Source organism: Bos indicus, chromosome 22, assembly GCF_029378745.1.
Source record: "Bos indicus isolate NIAB-ARS_2022 breed Sahiwal x Tharparkar chromosome 22, NIAB-ARS_B.indTharparkar_mat_pri_1.0, whole genome shotgun sequence".
NCBI classification, from domain to species: domain Eukaryota; kingdom Metazoa; phylum Chordata; class Mammalia; order Artiodactyla; family Bovidae; genus Bos; species Bos indicus.
The window spans coordinates 54,022,909-54,039,369 of NC_091781.1; the positions used below are offsets into that span (position 1 = coordinate 54,022,909).

Genomic DNA, 16,461 nt, shown 5'->3' on the forward strand with positions numbered 1-16,461 from the left:
AATTCCTCTCCTGCCCTAGCCTCTCACTGCCCCAGCTGTCACCATAAAGTTAAGCAAAATAGAGGCAGTTTTGCTGTTTTAGCTTCCAAGTATCAGAATGGTTTGCTGTGCGGTAATAGGTTAAGTGGCCCGAATACACAGACCCTGTCCCAGGATGATAGACAAAGCCACTTCTGGATAACTCACAGCTGAGCACAGTGTCTGGAACATCCTAAGTGCTCCTTAGCTGCCAGGGCTGGTGGAGGGTTCTGGACAGGACAGAGGAAGCCTCTTGCCTATCAGAGCACTCCTTATCTCTTAGTATCCATCTCATTCCCCACCTGCACTCCTGCAAGGACCAGCAATTCCTTTCACCTACTCAGAGCTTCAACAACCCTGGAGTAAATGACTCAGACTTCAGCAGCCCCTCACCGATGAACACTTCCCGCTTGTCCTCCTGCTAACATTGGGGCTGGGTCTCCACCCGCCTTCCCTGTGAGATGGTGCCTTAGCAGGAACCGACTTCCCAGATGAACAGCTACTAATACTTCCTGTGTTTTTTAAGTTATAAAGGCAAGACAGCTACATTACAGAAAATGTTAGAAAAGCAAGAAAAAAATCACTCGCAACTTCAACGTCCTGCCCTGCCAGCTCATTCTTCTCATCTTTGTGTTTTTCCCCCAAACCTACACCTTAAAAAAAAAAAGAAAGAAAGAAAGAAACCTGCTAAGAGTCATGTTTTCCATTTAATTTTGAATGTCGCAGCACATGCTTTTGTCATAATTATCTTTTTCCTAATGAACACAAAGCAGCATTGAGTAATTGAACCACATTTTCTGTAATTGTTACTCCGCTGTCTGGCATTTAGGTGGTTTCCAGCTTTCCTCTGCTGTAAACTTCTTCCTGCCTAGAGATCTGCCCACAAGCAGAACTGCTTTCTCAGGACAAAGTCCTGGGAGAGAAATAACTGGGACGGAAGGTATGGGTATTTTATGGTTCTGGATATGCATCCTTTGTCAACTGATCACAGTGACTTTAAAAAATTTGAAATTGTGGGAGAAGCGGAGTAAGAGGGAGAAGTATGTCTGCGGAAGTCCCCGAGGCAGCCTCCGCGGAGGAGCAGAAGGAAATGGAAGATAAAGTGACTAATCCAGAGAAAGCTAAGGAAGCAAAATTAAAAGCAAGGTATCCTCATCTGGGACAAAAGCCTGGAGGTTCCGATTTTTTAAGGAAACGATTGCAGAAAGGGCAAAAATATTTTGATTCTTGGGATTACAACATGGCTAAAGCAAAAATGAAGAACAAGCAACTTCCTACTGCAACCCTGGATAAGACAGAGGTCACTGGTGACCACATTCCCACTCCACAGGACCTTCCTCAATGGAAACCATCTCTTGTTGCTAGCAAACTGGCTGGCTGATTAAAAAGAGCTGAACTGCATGAATCTTCTAATTCCCATTATTTCTCAATATGTTACTCCTCTGCTTTTTATTTCCTTTTACTCCCTATGTCATTTGAGAGTGATGGCTTTGCAGGTAGCGGTAGTGTGTGCTGCTATTTTAAGGGAATATACATGTGTAGAGTTTTTGATTAGTTTAACAGTGCACTGATGAAAAGAACATGTTAGAGCAACATAAAGTAATCTACTTGAAAATAATTGTATATATTACCTAACTCCTAGTGTAGGGCTGGATCCAACAAGTAACTAACAAGTTTTGCAGTTTTAATGTTGGCTTTCTTTAATTCATCTTAATTATAGCTTTGTATGTTACTCTTATTTAATATAACCTCTACTGTTGGTTTCTTCTGGATTTTCCTTTTGGGTTTTGTAAACAGAAGTTTAAGACCACAAGTTAGAAGAGAGGTCACATATTTCAAACACAAATAAATGGGGCTCCAAAAGATTTGTATCCTGTGCTTGAACGTGAATGGCCTTAAATCTGTTTCGGCTTTAACAATAGAATTTTACCTGGGCAATATTTGCCCATTCTGGTGTAACTTACGTGACTCTATTGCTTAACAGCTGCTGTTGAAGCTAGTATTCTTATTCAGTTCTATAGTGTTCAGAATACCTTTTGTCATTGAAGATGTGAATGAAGTGTGCATGTGCATCGACTGTTGAATTCACTTTTGTGCCATTTTTGTAAATACAATAGTTTTGCACAACCTCAAAAAAAAAATTTGAAATTGTGATTGTAATAGCTGCTATTGTTGTTATTATGAACATATTAGTTGACTGATGTAGAAAATATGGAGGGAAGTAAATCAAAACCACCCATATTTTACCCAGCTAAGGACAATCATTCGGAGAAGGCAATGGCAAGCCACTCCAGTACTCTTGCCTAGAAAATCCCATGGATGGAGGAGCCTGGTAGGCTGCAGTCCATGGGGTCGCTACGAGTCAGATGTGACTAGCGGCTTCACTTTCACTTTTCACTTTCACACAGTGGAGAAGGAAATGGCAACCCACTCCAGTGTTCTTGCCTGGAGAATCCCAGGGACGGCAGAGCCTGGTGGGCTGTCGTCTATGGGGTCACACAGAGTCGGACACGACTGAAGTGACTTAGCAAGGACAATCATTATCAGTAACATATTGGTATATTCCTTTCCTGTATTTATTTTTCTTTATGTAACCTTATGGGTTTTTTTGGTTTGTTTCAGTGCATGTGTGAATTAACATAATTCTGATGATACTCTAAATAAATTGGAGATGACAGTTTTCCTTGAGCATTACAACTAAGCATTTTCCAGTTTATTGCTCACTCTTCATAAGTTATCAAGTTTAAGAAATGCATCATTTCCCACAAGGTAGATGGATCCTCATTTACTTGCCCATTATCCTATTTGGGGACACTTTAACTGGTATCAAATTTTTGCTTTTAAAAACATTTTTCTTGAATAAATTTGCAAATTATGATCTAAAAAGCAATTTGTAAGTTAGGAAAATTGAAAATTATGGATACTCATGATAGAAGACTTGACTAATTGGTCTTAATTGTGGAACAGATTAATTTAAAAATGCTTTTCTAGACTCATGATTGGAATTTAAATAACCAAGGGTGTTTTGGAGTTTTCTTTCATTTTTAACTTAAAAAAATTTTTATTTTTATTTATTTGTCTGTGCTGGTTCTTAGTTGCAACACACAAGACCTTTAGTAGTGGCATGCATGACCTAGTTCCCCAACCCGGAATTGAACCCAGGCCCCATGCATTGGGAGTTTGGAGTCTTAGCCAGTGGACCTCCAGGGAAGTTCTTGTTTTGTTCCATCCATTGGAACCTCAGACACTTGGTTTTCCTATGGCTTTGCCTCTTGCTGTGTGACCCTGGGCAAGTTACACAGCCCCTTGGGACTGGATAAAATGAGCAAGCTAGATGATATTGGCCCTGGTGCCCAGGGTGCAGCCTGGTTCCTTGTCCTGAGCCTACACCTTTGTAAATGGTGCCTTCATTAAGGCTCGTCAGTCACCAGGTTTCAGTTGTCACCTGCTTCCTTCCTCCCCGAGTCACAGGGCAACCTGGGGGCATGCACTGTACAGTCTGCAGGCTCCAGGGTGGCTGGCAGCAGTGCCTTAGAACTGAAGTGTGTTTGATTAACCATCAAAAATGACTGATGTTGCTTCCTATGTACAGACACTCTGAAATAATCAAAACTCTTGTTAGGATGAAGGGGAAAAAATCCTTAGGGGTAGAACAAGATGATAATATGTTATTATTTGTATAAAAATAAAATAGAGAGCCAGACACTCGTATGAAAAATATAGAAAGAGCTGAGGACACAGAGGGAAGCAAAGGGCCTCACAGTGACCAGTGGCAATCACAAAAAGTGTGGATGCTTGCTTACCAGATAATCACTTTATTTTACACACAGGTAAAAGTTTGCTCATTGAAGAGGCCACCTGGTGAATGACACAGACACGGCTGGATGAAGTGGAGCTAGTTTTCCCAAATGCTTCCTGGGCCCCTGGGCTAACCTGTATCTGAGACCTTACCTCCTTACCTCTTCACGCCTGACCCCTGCTCAGCCTCACCAACCGACCAGCAAGGGCTGAACCATCAGAAACTACAGCTAAAAAGAGAGATGGACAGAGAGAAGTAGGGATACAGAGGGAAGGGAGTGAGAAAAAGAAAGAAAAGTGGCCATCGTCTGAACAACCAGAAAGAACTTGGCAAAGTTTTGATGATGTTCCATTTACAATGAGCCTTTGCATATGATATTCTTTAAAGCAGCCTGCCTTCCGGATGTCTTTCTGTCTCTTAGCAACTCAGAATGGCAAGGCACTATGCCTGCATGGGATAAGACCTGGGATCCCAGTTGGCCCAGGCTACAGTGCCAGCCCCATCCCTCCAGCACAGCAACCGGTGGCCAGCCACCAGTCCCCAGGAGCACTGGGCACCTGAGCCCCTGAGAGAGCTCACTCCCTGAAATGAGCCACTTCAACAACCGGACAAGGCTTTGGAGTAAAGGTCTGGGATGGAAGATAAGAAGGAGCAGAGTCAACATTTCCAGATGTCTTTTTCCTATCTGTCGGGATTAATCTTCAGTGACAGAGCAATTAAACTGCACAGAACACGTGGGGAATGGATATGAAGCAGGTGTTCTGAATAATACGGGGAGGCAGAGGGGACTTCGGGGACTGCATGGAGTGCCCAGAGTCTCACCCGAGGCAGGGCGCAGAGGGCACCCTAGAAGACAACCAGTCTCCTGGAACTTGAACACCACTCACTGCTTTTGAATCTTCTGGCTGGTACTTTGTCAGCCTTCCCTTTTCAAGAGGCTGGTTGGAAGAGACTTGCTTTCTTGCTCTCTCTCCACTTTTCAGCTGGAGTCAGGAACTCTAAGCAGCAGGCCAAGGTTGGTTTGATCACAGAAAAGTTCTCTTCTGTCTTCCTCCCTACTGCCTCCTGCCACCATAAGGACCTGAGCTAGTCACCGTCTCCAAGTCTTTTGTTTCATATTTATTTATTTATTTTTGGCTGTGTCGGGTCCTAATCACGATGCAGTAGTTGTGGTGCACATGCTAAGTTGCCCCCAAGGCATGTGGGATCCTAGTTCCCCAACCAGAGATCAAACCCGTGTTCCCTGCATTAGAAAGCAGATGCTTGGATCATCAGGGAAGTCCCTCCAAGTCTTTTTTACCCCTAAAAAATGACTCAGGAACCAGAGATTAAAATGTTGTCTTTGTAGTAACAACCGATGCTTTAGAGTACCTTGCCAAGTGCCAGGTCCCAGGTTCAGTGCTTTATGGGTAATACCCCATCTGATACTCATGACCCAATCAGTTCAGTCGCTCAGTCATGTCTGACTCTTTGTGAACCCATGAACCACAGCACTTCAGGCCTCCTTGTCCATCACCAACTCCTGGAGTCCGCCCAAACCCATGTCCATTGAGTCCATGATGCTATCCAACCATCTCATCCTCTGTCATCCCCTTCTTCTCCTGCCCTCAATCTTTCCTAGCATCAGGGTCTTTTCAAATGCATCAGCTTTTCATATCAGGTGGCCAAAGCACTGGAGTTTCAGCTTCAACATCAGTCCTTCCAATGAACACCCAGGACCGATCTCCTTTAGGATGGACTGGTTGGATCTCATGTAGTCCAAGAGAGTCTCAAGAGTCTTCTCCAACACCACAATTCAAAAGCATCAACTCTTCGGTGCTCAGCTTTCTTTATAGTCCAACTCTCACATCCATACATGGCTACTGGAAAAACCATAGCCTTGACTAGACGGACCTTTGTTGGCAAAGTAATGTCTCTGCTTTTTAATATGCTGTCTAGGTTGGTCATAACTTTCCTTCCAAGGAGTAAATGTCTTTTAATTTCATGGCTGCAATCATCATCTGCAGTGATTTTGGAGCCCAGAAAAATAAAGTCAGCCACTGTTTCCACTGTTTACCCATCTACTTGCTATGAAGTGATGGGACCAGATGCCATGATCTTAGTTTTCTGAATGTTGAGCTTTAAGCCAACTTTTTCACTCTCCTCTTTCACTTTCATCAAGAGGCTTTTTAGTTCCTCTTCACTTTCTGCCATAAGGGTGGTGGTCTTCTGCATATCTGAGGTTATTGAGATTTCTCCCGGCAATCTTGATTCCAGCTTGTGCTTCCTCCAGCCCAGCATTTCTCATGATGTACTCTGCATTTAAGTTAAATAAGCAGGGTGACAATATACAGCCTTGACTGTACTCCTTTTCCTATTTGGAACCAGTCTGTTGTTCCATGTCCAGTTCTAACTGTTGCTTCCTGATCTGCATACAGGTTTCTCAAGAGGCAGGTCAGGTGGTCTGGTATTCCCATCTCTTTCAGAATTTTCCACAGTTTATTGTGATCCACACAGTCAAAGGCTTTGGCATTGTCAATAAAGCAGAAGTAGATGTTTTTCTGGAACTCTCTTGCTTTTTCTGTGATCCAGCGGATGTTGGCAATTTGATTTCTGGTTCCTCTGCCTTTTCTAAAACCATCTGGAAGTTCATGGTTCAGGTCTTGCTGAAGCCTGGCTTGGAGAATTTTGAGCATTACTTTACTAGCGTGTGAGATGAGTGCAATTGTGCGGTAGTTTGAGCATTCTTTGGCATTGCCTTTCTTTGAGATTGGAATGAAAACTGACTTTTTCCAGTCCTGTGGCCACTGCTGAGTTTTCCAAATTTGCTGACATATTAAGTGCAGCACTTTCACCGCATCATCTTTCAGGATTTGAAATAGCTCAACTGGAATTCCATCACCTCCACTAGTTTTGTACGACCCTATCAAGTAGACACAATTATGTATCCCTGGTGTATTGGTGCGGAAACAGGCACAGAGAGGTTGAATGACTTGCACAAAATCACACAGCAGGCTAGACTTCAAGACAGGCAGACTAGGAATGTGTTTCCTTAAGGACAGTAATGCATCTCATTAATGATAAAGTTGATCAAGAGGACACAGTCTAGATCTGTGGCCAAGAGACTCCTTAACGCCCCATTCTTAAATTAGACTGGCCTAGCCAGTCATGTCAGAGGGGGTGGGGAAGGGGCCCTTGGGCACATCTCACAGAGCGAGCAGAGGACACCTGCATCCCAAATGAAAGAATACCTGAAATCAAGGAGGCAGGTCATCCAAGTAGGAAGAGGTGAAATGTGAGGACCTGAGAGGCTGAGTTTCTTAATTCAGTTTCCACTTTCCACTGGTTCTGAAGAATAATCTATAGATGTGCTGTGTTACTATATTTCCTCAAATCTCAAATAGCATCAGTGTAGCTCACACCATTGCATGTACCTCTAAGAAAAAGAAACATACTCTTTTCTCATCATCTGTAAGATGCATCCCAATTTCAAAAACAGTAATATGTGAGAAAAGAAACAAATGTCTCTGAATCAATGAATTATGGTAAGAAGGTTTCAGGGTGAAATGGGGTTGGGAAAACTTTGAGTTAAACAGGCCTCTTTATGCCAGACCTTTTATTATGCTCATGTGAGCTCCGAGTCTCTAAGAAGGGGTAAGTAATGAGCATTTCCCATGGGTGTTGGTCCAAAGAACCTTTTCTCCCAGAGCGTGCCAGAAAAGGGGCCATCTGCAGAGCCAACTCAGGAAAATCTCTTTTAAGAAAAAGAGGAGTGTGTGGAGACTGAGCAAAAACCCAAGAGTATCTAAATCTGAAGAGAAAAAAGATCAAACATTGGAAGAAAGACCTCGAAAGAAGACTTTAGGAGGGAACTGAGGTGAGAGTAAGGGAAGGAAGAAAAGATGAGAAACACAGGAGGTTGGCTCTCAAAAAGAAATCCAAGCTCCACCCTAACTGAGAGGGACTATAACTCTCCATCCCCTAATGTGGGGCTGGGCCTGGGGACCCCCTCCCAGAGAGTCCTATATGGAAAAGTGGGAGCAGGGAGAGAAACCTGACGAGAACCCCCCAGCATGTGGCCAAGATTAATATCAACAGTGGTGAGTCATATTGGTATTTTCCACTCTTGAGATATGATGAAAATGTCATTTCCCTCTGTGATGTTTCTCCCCCAGACTCATAGTCCCAGTCTAACCACGAGAAAAACATCAGACAAATCCCAATAGAGGATCATCTTACTACACACTGACTGTTATTGCAGTTTAGTCGCTAAGTCGTGTCCGACCCTATGTGACTCCATGGATTGTAACTTGCCAGGCTCCTCTGTCCACGGGATTTCCCAGGCAAGAGTACTGGAGTGGGTTGCCATTTCCTTTTCCAGGGTATCTTCCTGACCCAAGGATCAAACCTATGTCTTCTGCACTGGCAGGCAGATTCTTTACCACTGAGCCACTAGGGAAGTCCATTTACCTGACTAGAATCCTCAAAATTGTCAATATCGAGATTTTCCTGGTGGTCTGGGGCTAGGGCTTCATGCTTCCAATGCAGAGGGCACAAGTTCAATCCCTGGGCAGGGAACTAAGATTCTGCATGCTGAGCACAGCTCGGCAAGAAACAACAAAACTATCAAAAATCATCAAAAACAAGGCAGGAAGAGTGATTGTATCAGCCAAGAGGAGCCCAAGAGATGTGATGGTGGTGGTGGTTTAGTCGCTAAGTCGTGCCTGACTCTTGCGACCCCATGAATTGTAGCCTAAAAGGCTCCTATGTCCGTGGGATTTTCCAGGCAAGAATAGTGGAGTGGGTTGCCATTTCCTTCTCCAGAGACATGATAACTGACTGTAACATGGGATCCTATCTCCTTAGTAAAAACTAAGGATGTCTGAACACGGGCTTTAGTTAAAAATGATGTATTGGTGTTGCTTCATTATCTGTAATACATGTACCACACTAATAATGTAAGATGTCAATAGGGGAAACTCAGGGGGTGAGGGGATGCTTGGAAATTCACTGTACTATCTGCTCGATTTTCTGTGAATCAAAACTTGTAAAAAAAAAATAAAGCCTATTAATAAAAGAAAAGAAAGAAGGAAAGAATCCAGTGAGACGATTACCTGCCATGTGGGTAAAAAAGAAAGGACAGTGCTGCTTGAATGAAACTGGAAATTGTTCACCCTGACGTAGACCTTTCGCGATTCAGGCAAATGTTCCGCTGAGCTGTCAGAACTCTATGGAGCAAAATGAACTAGAGGGTGGTCATGACATGACCATGTTTTCTGATCCCCAAATTCATTCAAGGGACCTGAAGACAGGAATCAGGACTCTTGTAGAAAATCTAGGATAGACAGTTGGGTGTATTTATTACTCAAGCGGAAAAGAAACAAATAGGCTACCAAGGTAGCAGTGAGAGATTTCAGCTTGGCCAAGAACAGCTGCAAAACTCTGATGGAAATGGAGAAAAGCAAATTAGCACTTAAGAAAGGGAACTGGTGTGGGTTCTCAAATATTTATCCCAACTAGACCTTGATCCTGGTAAATGCACAATAAATATTTATTGATTCCTGTTGACTTGATTCCTCCCACAAATATTTTTGAAATATTGCAAACACTGAGTGAAGGCCTGGGGAGGTCACCCAGATTAAAAACATGGGGGATCTTGCCAGCCTAGAATCCAGAAACTGTGTTTCATCAATTCCCAGACACATGTCTTAAAAACTTTCAGCATCTCTGTAATGTGGGCACTTCTCACAGTTGTTGCTCACAAGTGGCAGTGTGGTCACCATCCTGGACACAATCCCACCTGGCTATTGTGTTCATACTGCATCACCTTCCACTGAATTATACACATGGTTGGTTCTATCCATGCAGGGTCTATTTACCATTTAAAACATCATCAAAAAAGATGACAATCTGATTCAGTATGGAAACAAACAGTATGGGCACAGGAAGGCAGGGAAATGGGGCAGTGGGGCAGAAATATAACAGCAGAGTAGCAATTATCAGTCTTGAGAGGAATGACCACAATTCTGTATTTTCCTGCAAAGCTATAATAAAGTGCTTATAGTAGTTAAGAAAGGATGTAGAAGAAGCAGAATTCCACTAAGCTGTGTTGTCACTGAGAAGTGTCCAAAGGACAGCAGACCACACACCAAGCAACAACACAAGGGAGCTTAGAGGAAACTGAGTCCCAGGGAAGGATGAAGGCAGTGGGACACTGACCACAAAAGCTGGTGTGAGCGATGCCCTGGAGCAACGGCTGCCCAACATCCAGCCACCAGGCAACTTCTGCCTTTGGCTGAACTTCTAACAAGTGCAATTCACCTGAAAGTGAAAAAAAGTGAAAGCCACTCAGTTGTGTCTGACTCTTTGCAACCGAATGAATCGAAGCACGCCAAGCCTCCCTGTCCACTGTCACCAACTCCCTGTCACCAACTCCCAGAGTTCACTCAGACTCATGTCCATCGAGTCAGTGATGCCATCCAGCCATCTCATCCTCTGTTGTCCCCTTCTCCTCCTGCCCTAAATCCCTCCCAGCATCAGAGTTTTTTCCAATGAGTCAACTCTTCGCATGAGGTGGCCAAAGTACTGGAGTTTCAGCTTCAACATCAGTCCTTCCAATGAACACCCAGGACCGATCTCCTTTAGGATGGACTGGTTGGATCTCCCTGCTGTCCAAGGGACTCTCAAAAGTCTTCTCTAACACCACAGTTCAAAAGCATCAATTCTTCGGCACTCAGCTTTCTTCACAGTCCAACTCTCACATCCATACATGACCACAGGAAAAACCATAGCCTTGACTAGACGGACCTTTGTTGACAAAGTAATGTCTCTGCTTTTTAATATGCTATCTAGGTTGGTCATAACTTTCCTTCCAAGGAGTAAGCGTCTTTTAATTTCATGGCTGCAGTCACCATCTGCAGTGATTTTGGAGCCCAGAAAAATAAAGTCAGCCACTGTTTCCACTGTTTACCCATCTACTTGCCATGAAGTGATGGGACCAGATGCCATGATCTTCGTTTTCTGAATGTTGAGCTTTAAGCCAACTTTTTCACTCTCCTCTTTCACTTTCATCAAGAGGCTTTTTAGTTCCTCTTCACTTTCTGCCATAAGGGTGGTGTCATCTGCATATCTGAGGTTATTGAGATTTCTCCCAGCAATCTTGATTCCAGCTTGTGTTTCTTCCAGTCCAGTGTTTTTCATGATGTACTCTGCATATAAGTTAAATAAGCAGGGTGACAATATACAGCCTTGACTGTACTCCTTTTCCTATTTGGAACCAGTCTGTTGTTCCATGTCCAGTTCTAACTGTTGCTTCCTGATCTGCATACAGGTTTCTCAAGAGGCAGGTCAGGTGGTCTGGTATTCCCATCTCTTTCAGAATCTTCCACAGTTTATTGTGATCCACACAGTCGAAGGCTTTGGCATAGTCAATAAAGCAGATGTTTTTCTGGAACTCTCTTGCTTTTTCTGTGATCCAGCGGATGTTGGCAATTGATCTCTGGTTCCTCTGCCTTTTCTAAAACCAGCTTGAACATCTGGCAGTTTATGATTCAGGTCTTGCTGAAGCCTGGCTTGGAGAATTTTGAGCATTACTTTACTAGCGTGTGAGATGAGTGCAATTGTGCAGTAGTTTGAGCATTCTTTGGCATTGCCTTTCTTTGGGATTGGAATGAAAACTGACTTTTTCCAGTCCTGTGGCCACTGCTGAGTTTTCCAAATTTGTTGGCATATTGAGTGCAGCACTTTCACAGCATCATCTTCCAGGATTTAAAATAGCTCAACTGGAATTCCATCACCTCCACTAGCTTTGTTCGTAGTGATGCTTTCTAAGGTCCACTTGACTTCACATTCCAGGATGTCTGGCTCTAGGTGAGTGATCACATCATCGTGATTATTTTGGTTGTGATCTTTTTTGTACAGTTCTTTTGTGTATTCTGGCTACCTCTTCTTAATATCTTCTGCTTCTGTTAGGTCCATACCATTTCTGTCCTTTATCGAGCCCATCTTTGCATGAAATGTACGCTTGGTATCTCTAATTTTCTTGAAGAGATCTCTAGTCTTTCTCATTCTGTTGTTTTCCTCTATTTCTTTGCATTTATCACTGAGGAAGGCTTTCTTCTCTCTCCTCGCTCTTCTTTGGAACTCTGCATTCAGATGCTTATATCTTTCCTTTTCTCCTATGCTTTTCACTTCTCTTCTTTTCACAGCTATTTGTAAAGCCTCCTCAGACAGCCATTTTATTTTTGCATTTCTTTTCTTAGTTGTACATAAACAATAATGTTTCTTACCATGGGTACTATCTTTGATTTGCTAAGATCTGCTGTGTGTAATGAAGGAGGAAAAGGAACTCTCTTCATGTAGGAAAGATTACATTCATGATAAGCTTAGTTTTGAGGACTCTAAAGGCATTAGATGGAGAAGGAAATGGCAACCTACTCCAGTATTCTTGCCTGGAGAATCCCAGGGATGGAGGAGCCTGTTGGGTGCCATCTATGGGGTCGCACAGAGTCAGACACAACTGACGCAACTTAGCAGCAAAGGCATTAGAATTGAGGTAACATACTGGGCATTAGTAGCTGCTAACATGACAAAAAGGAGACAGTCATTGCCTCCTGACTGAAGCCCACAGCCCCATCCCTATGGTGGCCCTGCTGAAAAAAATCAAGCATGAGGCAGATCAGACCTTGAGATCCAGCTTATAGGAACCACACAGAGCAAAGGAAACAGGACAAACAGCCCAGTTTTTTCAGTAAATACATTTTGAGAAAAAATAAGAGATAAGGGAATCTTGATTCAAATGAGTTTAGAAGACATACCATGGGCTTAATGTTGGTTCACTTGCAAGAAATAGAGCAAGAAAAGGGGAAGATAGTAACTTCATGGTGGAGAAGCCAAGAGACACTACTTACCCGAGATAGGAAGGTGAGCATCACCAGGGATGTCCTGTGGCTGTTACCCACCCCTGATGAGGTGTGATGGGGCACTCTGCCTCTGTGCTGTCGTTACCAAACCCACATCCCCAGTCTGATCATGACACAAACCTCAGACAAACCCAGACTAGGGGACCTGCTACAGGATACCCGGCCAGTACTCCTCAAGACTGTCCAGGTCACGAAAAAGGAAAAACTGTCACAGAGCAGAGGAGCCTAAGAAAACATGATAACTAAACATATACCATGTGGTATCCAAGATGGAATGTGGTAACAGAAAAAGGGTATTAGTGAGAAAACTGGTGAAATCCCAGTAAAGTTGAGAGTTTAGTTACTAGTAAAGTATCAGTGTTCATTTCTTAGTTTTGACCAATGTCTCATGTAATGAAAAATGTTAATGTTAGAGCTACTTAGGTGCGGAGTACATGGGATGTCTCTGTACTGACTTTGCAACTTTTCTGTAAATATAAAATTATTCCAAAATAAAGTTTATTTTATTTTAAACAAAAGGCACACTGATCAACTGCAATACATGAACCTACATGAACCATGTTTTGATTTTGAATCAAACTAAAACAGTAAAAACGATTTTGATGAGACGATTGTAAATTTGAACACTGACTAGATTTTTGATGCTATTGAGGCCCCATCATCCATTTAGTTGGAGGTGTGATGACGGCATTGGTGTTGTCTTTGTTGTTGTTGTTGTTCAGGCACTCAGTCAAGTCCCGACCCTTTTCGACCCCCTGGACTATAGCCCAGCAGTTCCTCTGTCCATGGGACTTCCCAGGCAAGAATACTGGAGTGGGTTGCCTTTTCCTTCTCTAGGGGGATCGTCCTGACCCAGGGATCTAACCCGAATTTCCTGCATTAGCAGGTACATTATTTACCGCTGAGCCACCAGGGAGGTGCTGATGTTACCTTGAAAGTGAAAATGAAAGTTGCTCAGTCATGTCCAACTCTATGAGATTGTGTGGACTATACAGTCCATGGAATTCTCCAGGCCAGAATACTGGAGTGGGTAGCCTTTCCCTTCTCCAGGGGATCTTCCCAACCCAGAGATCGAACCCAGGTCTCCCACATTGGAGGCAGATTCTTTACCAGCTGAGCCACCAGGGAATCCCCTTACAATCCAGAAATTTTGCTCTGGCTATGTAAACAAAAGGACCGAAAACAGATCCAAACAGATACTTGTACCCCCATGTTCATAGCAGCATTATTCACTGTAACTAAAAGGCAGAAACAATGCAAATGTCCACTGATGAACAAAGAGATAAACAAAATGTGGTGTATCTACACAGTGGAATACTAGTCAACTATGAAAAGGAAGGAAATTCTGACACACGCTACAACATAGATTGACTTTGGAGACATTAAGCTAAGTGAAATGAGCCAGACACAGAAAGACAAATGCTGTATGATCCCATTTATATGAGGTACCTAAAATAATAAAGTCACAGAGACAGAAAGTAGAATAATTGTTGCTCAGGGGCTGTGGGGAGGGAGACTAGGAAGCTGTTTAGTGAGTACAGTAAGTACCTTACACATGAACCTTCAAGTTGCAAGCTTCAAAGACACGATCGTGCCTTCACATGTCCAATCGCATAAGCAAGTTCAGGTGTCTGGCGTACACTGTCATGTGTCATGGTTGTGCTTTTGTGTTCTTTACTGTACAGAACTATATAGAGTACAGTAGGGTAATATTTTTATTTCAAGCCCAGGATGTCTGGAAGCAAGCATAAAAGCAGTGGTGTAGCAGGTCCTGACGTGAAGAGAAAAAAAGAGCTTTTAATACTATCCAGACATCACTGGATTGTTTTTTCAAGAAGGTAGATAGAGTTGAATCCAGCAAGGAACCAGAACCTGTGACATCAACGTCAGGCATGAGTGAAACTGCAGCTTGCCTTTTGTCTCCTATTGCTGATGATCCTTCAGCTCTACCATCTCTCACCTTCTCTCCCTCCTCCAATCAGTAACTCTTCTTGCATGTTCAATTCCGGCCCCTGTATGCCAGTTCTTATACTTTTCAAGGTAATGTACTGTAGGATTTTAAATGCTTTATTTTTTGTGTGTTTGCTTTCTATGTATTATTTGTGTGAAAAGTATTATAAATCTATTACGGTACAGTACTACATAGTCAACTGTGTTAGTTGAGTACCTCGGCTAACTTCGGTGGACTCACGAACCACTTGGACTTAGGAACACACTCCTGGAGCAGAACTTATTCTTATGTAGGGGACTTTCTGAACAGAGTTTCAGTTTGGGAAGATGAAAATGCTCTGGCGGCAGATGGTAGTGACGGTTGCACAAGTGAAGCGTGAGTCTCCTGAGGATACGGATTGGATTCTCAGTGGTGTGGGAGGGCACTGCAGGCAAAGTCTGTGACCAATGGCTCCAGGCTTGCTGAGTTAGCTGTGTCTTTGCCCATCCAGCTCCAGAACCAGTCCTAGACTAGGGGAGTCTCAGAGCCTTAGCCCACGCTGCTTCCCCATCCCCTCCTCCTTCTGAAGCCATCTTCCCATCACCAGACCTGGTGTGACCACGGGGAGGGGCTTTGGCTATTCTGGAGAGAAACATTTCAGCAGAGCACTGAGAGTGGAGGCCAAGCGGCCAAGGAAGAGGGTCAGAGCGGGTGAATGAGTGGTGGGAATGAGGATGCTGGCAGAGTTAGACCAGGATTTTTTAAGAAGGAGAGCTCACGGGCTCCTGGCTGGACGCCTGGCTTCCTTCTGCCCTGAACACCACATGTTGGGTGGCTTGATGTTGTCACGTCCCCTCTCTGTGACTCCATCTATCAAGAGGTAACAACGAGATGAGCTCCAAGCCTTCAGCTCAATGGTTATGACTCAATTCCCTCTCCTGGGGGAAGAACAATCTCTGAAGGTATTCTAAAGACCATCTTCCTCCCACACTCCAAGTGAAAATATAGAAAAGAAAGAAGCAAGGCTGGCAGGCTCAGGCCTGATGTGGATATGGGTCATATCCAGGGAGGGGCAGGGTCTGGATTTCTTCACCCTGTGGGCCAGACTTACAGGGAGCTGACTACACAGGCTTGAAGAGGCAGGAGGGGAGAGCTCTGTCTCCTGCTCCTCATTTTTCTCCCTCTGTCGTTCTACCTTGACCTCCTAGGTGCCATGATCCGGGGAGGTGATGGAGCCTGGGAACTCCATGGCTTCAAGGCACCGTGCGGCGAGCACATAGGTGCTTGGCAGCCTGCTGGCGACTTCCTGAGTCACTCGGATTCAAATTCACTCAGCCCCAGTCTGCAGCAGCTGACTAGCTACTTCTGGAGGATCTTCCTTATTTTGTCATCCCAGGACTGAAATTGTACCAGGTGGCTCCCCCTTTGGGCAAATGACTTGGCAAACCAGGAACACCCATCTTATCCCCAGACCACAGCCAGCTCCTCTGTTTCAATGCTCACAAAGGGGCCTCTGCCCCAGCTGTGACTGGGAGGTTTTCTCTCTGAAACAGTGGTTGGCATTAAAGTGACAGTTAAGGGCTGTTTGTGCTCCCAAAGAATCTCCACTTTGTTAATTTGCTTAATCGCCTGGAAAGCAAAGTCTCAGAGAAGCTGCCTGATGCAGACAGATTCTTTCCACCCCTCTGTTCAAACCAGATGAAGTCTTGGCCCACCAGACACTGGCCAGTCCCATAAGACCAGGGTTGCTGCCAGACACCTGGCCTGGGCCATAATGACCTCTTTCTAGAAGCTGCCCCCCGCCCCTTTTAAAA

General features: G+C 44.0%; 1 pseudogene; it reads left to right on the plus strand.

The window, feature by feature from the left end:
* The first annotated feature begins 1,017 nt into the window (after positions 1–1,017).
* Positions 1,018–2,145, plus strand: LOC109576452 (cAMP-regulated phosphoprotein 19 pseudogene; annotated as a pseudogene).
* The last annotated feature ends 14,316 nt before the right edge of the window (positions 2,146–16,461 follow it).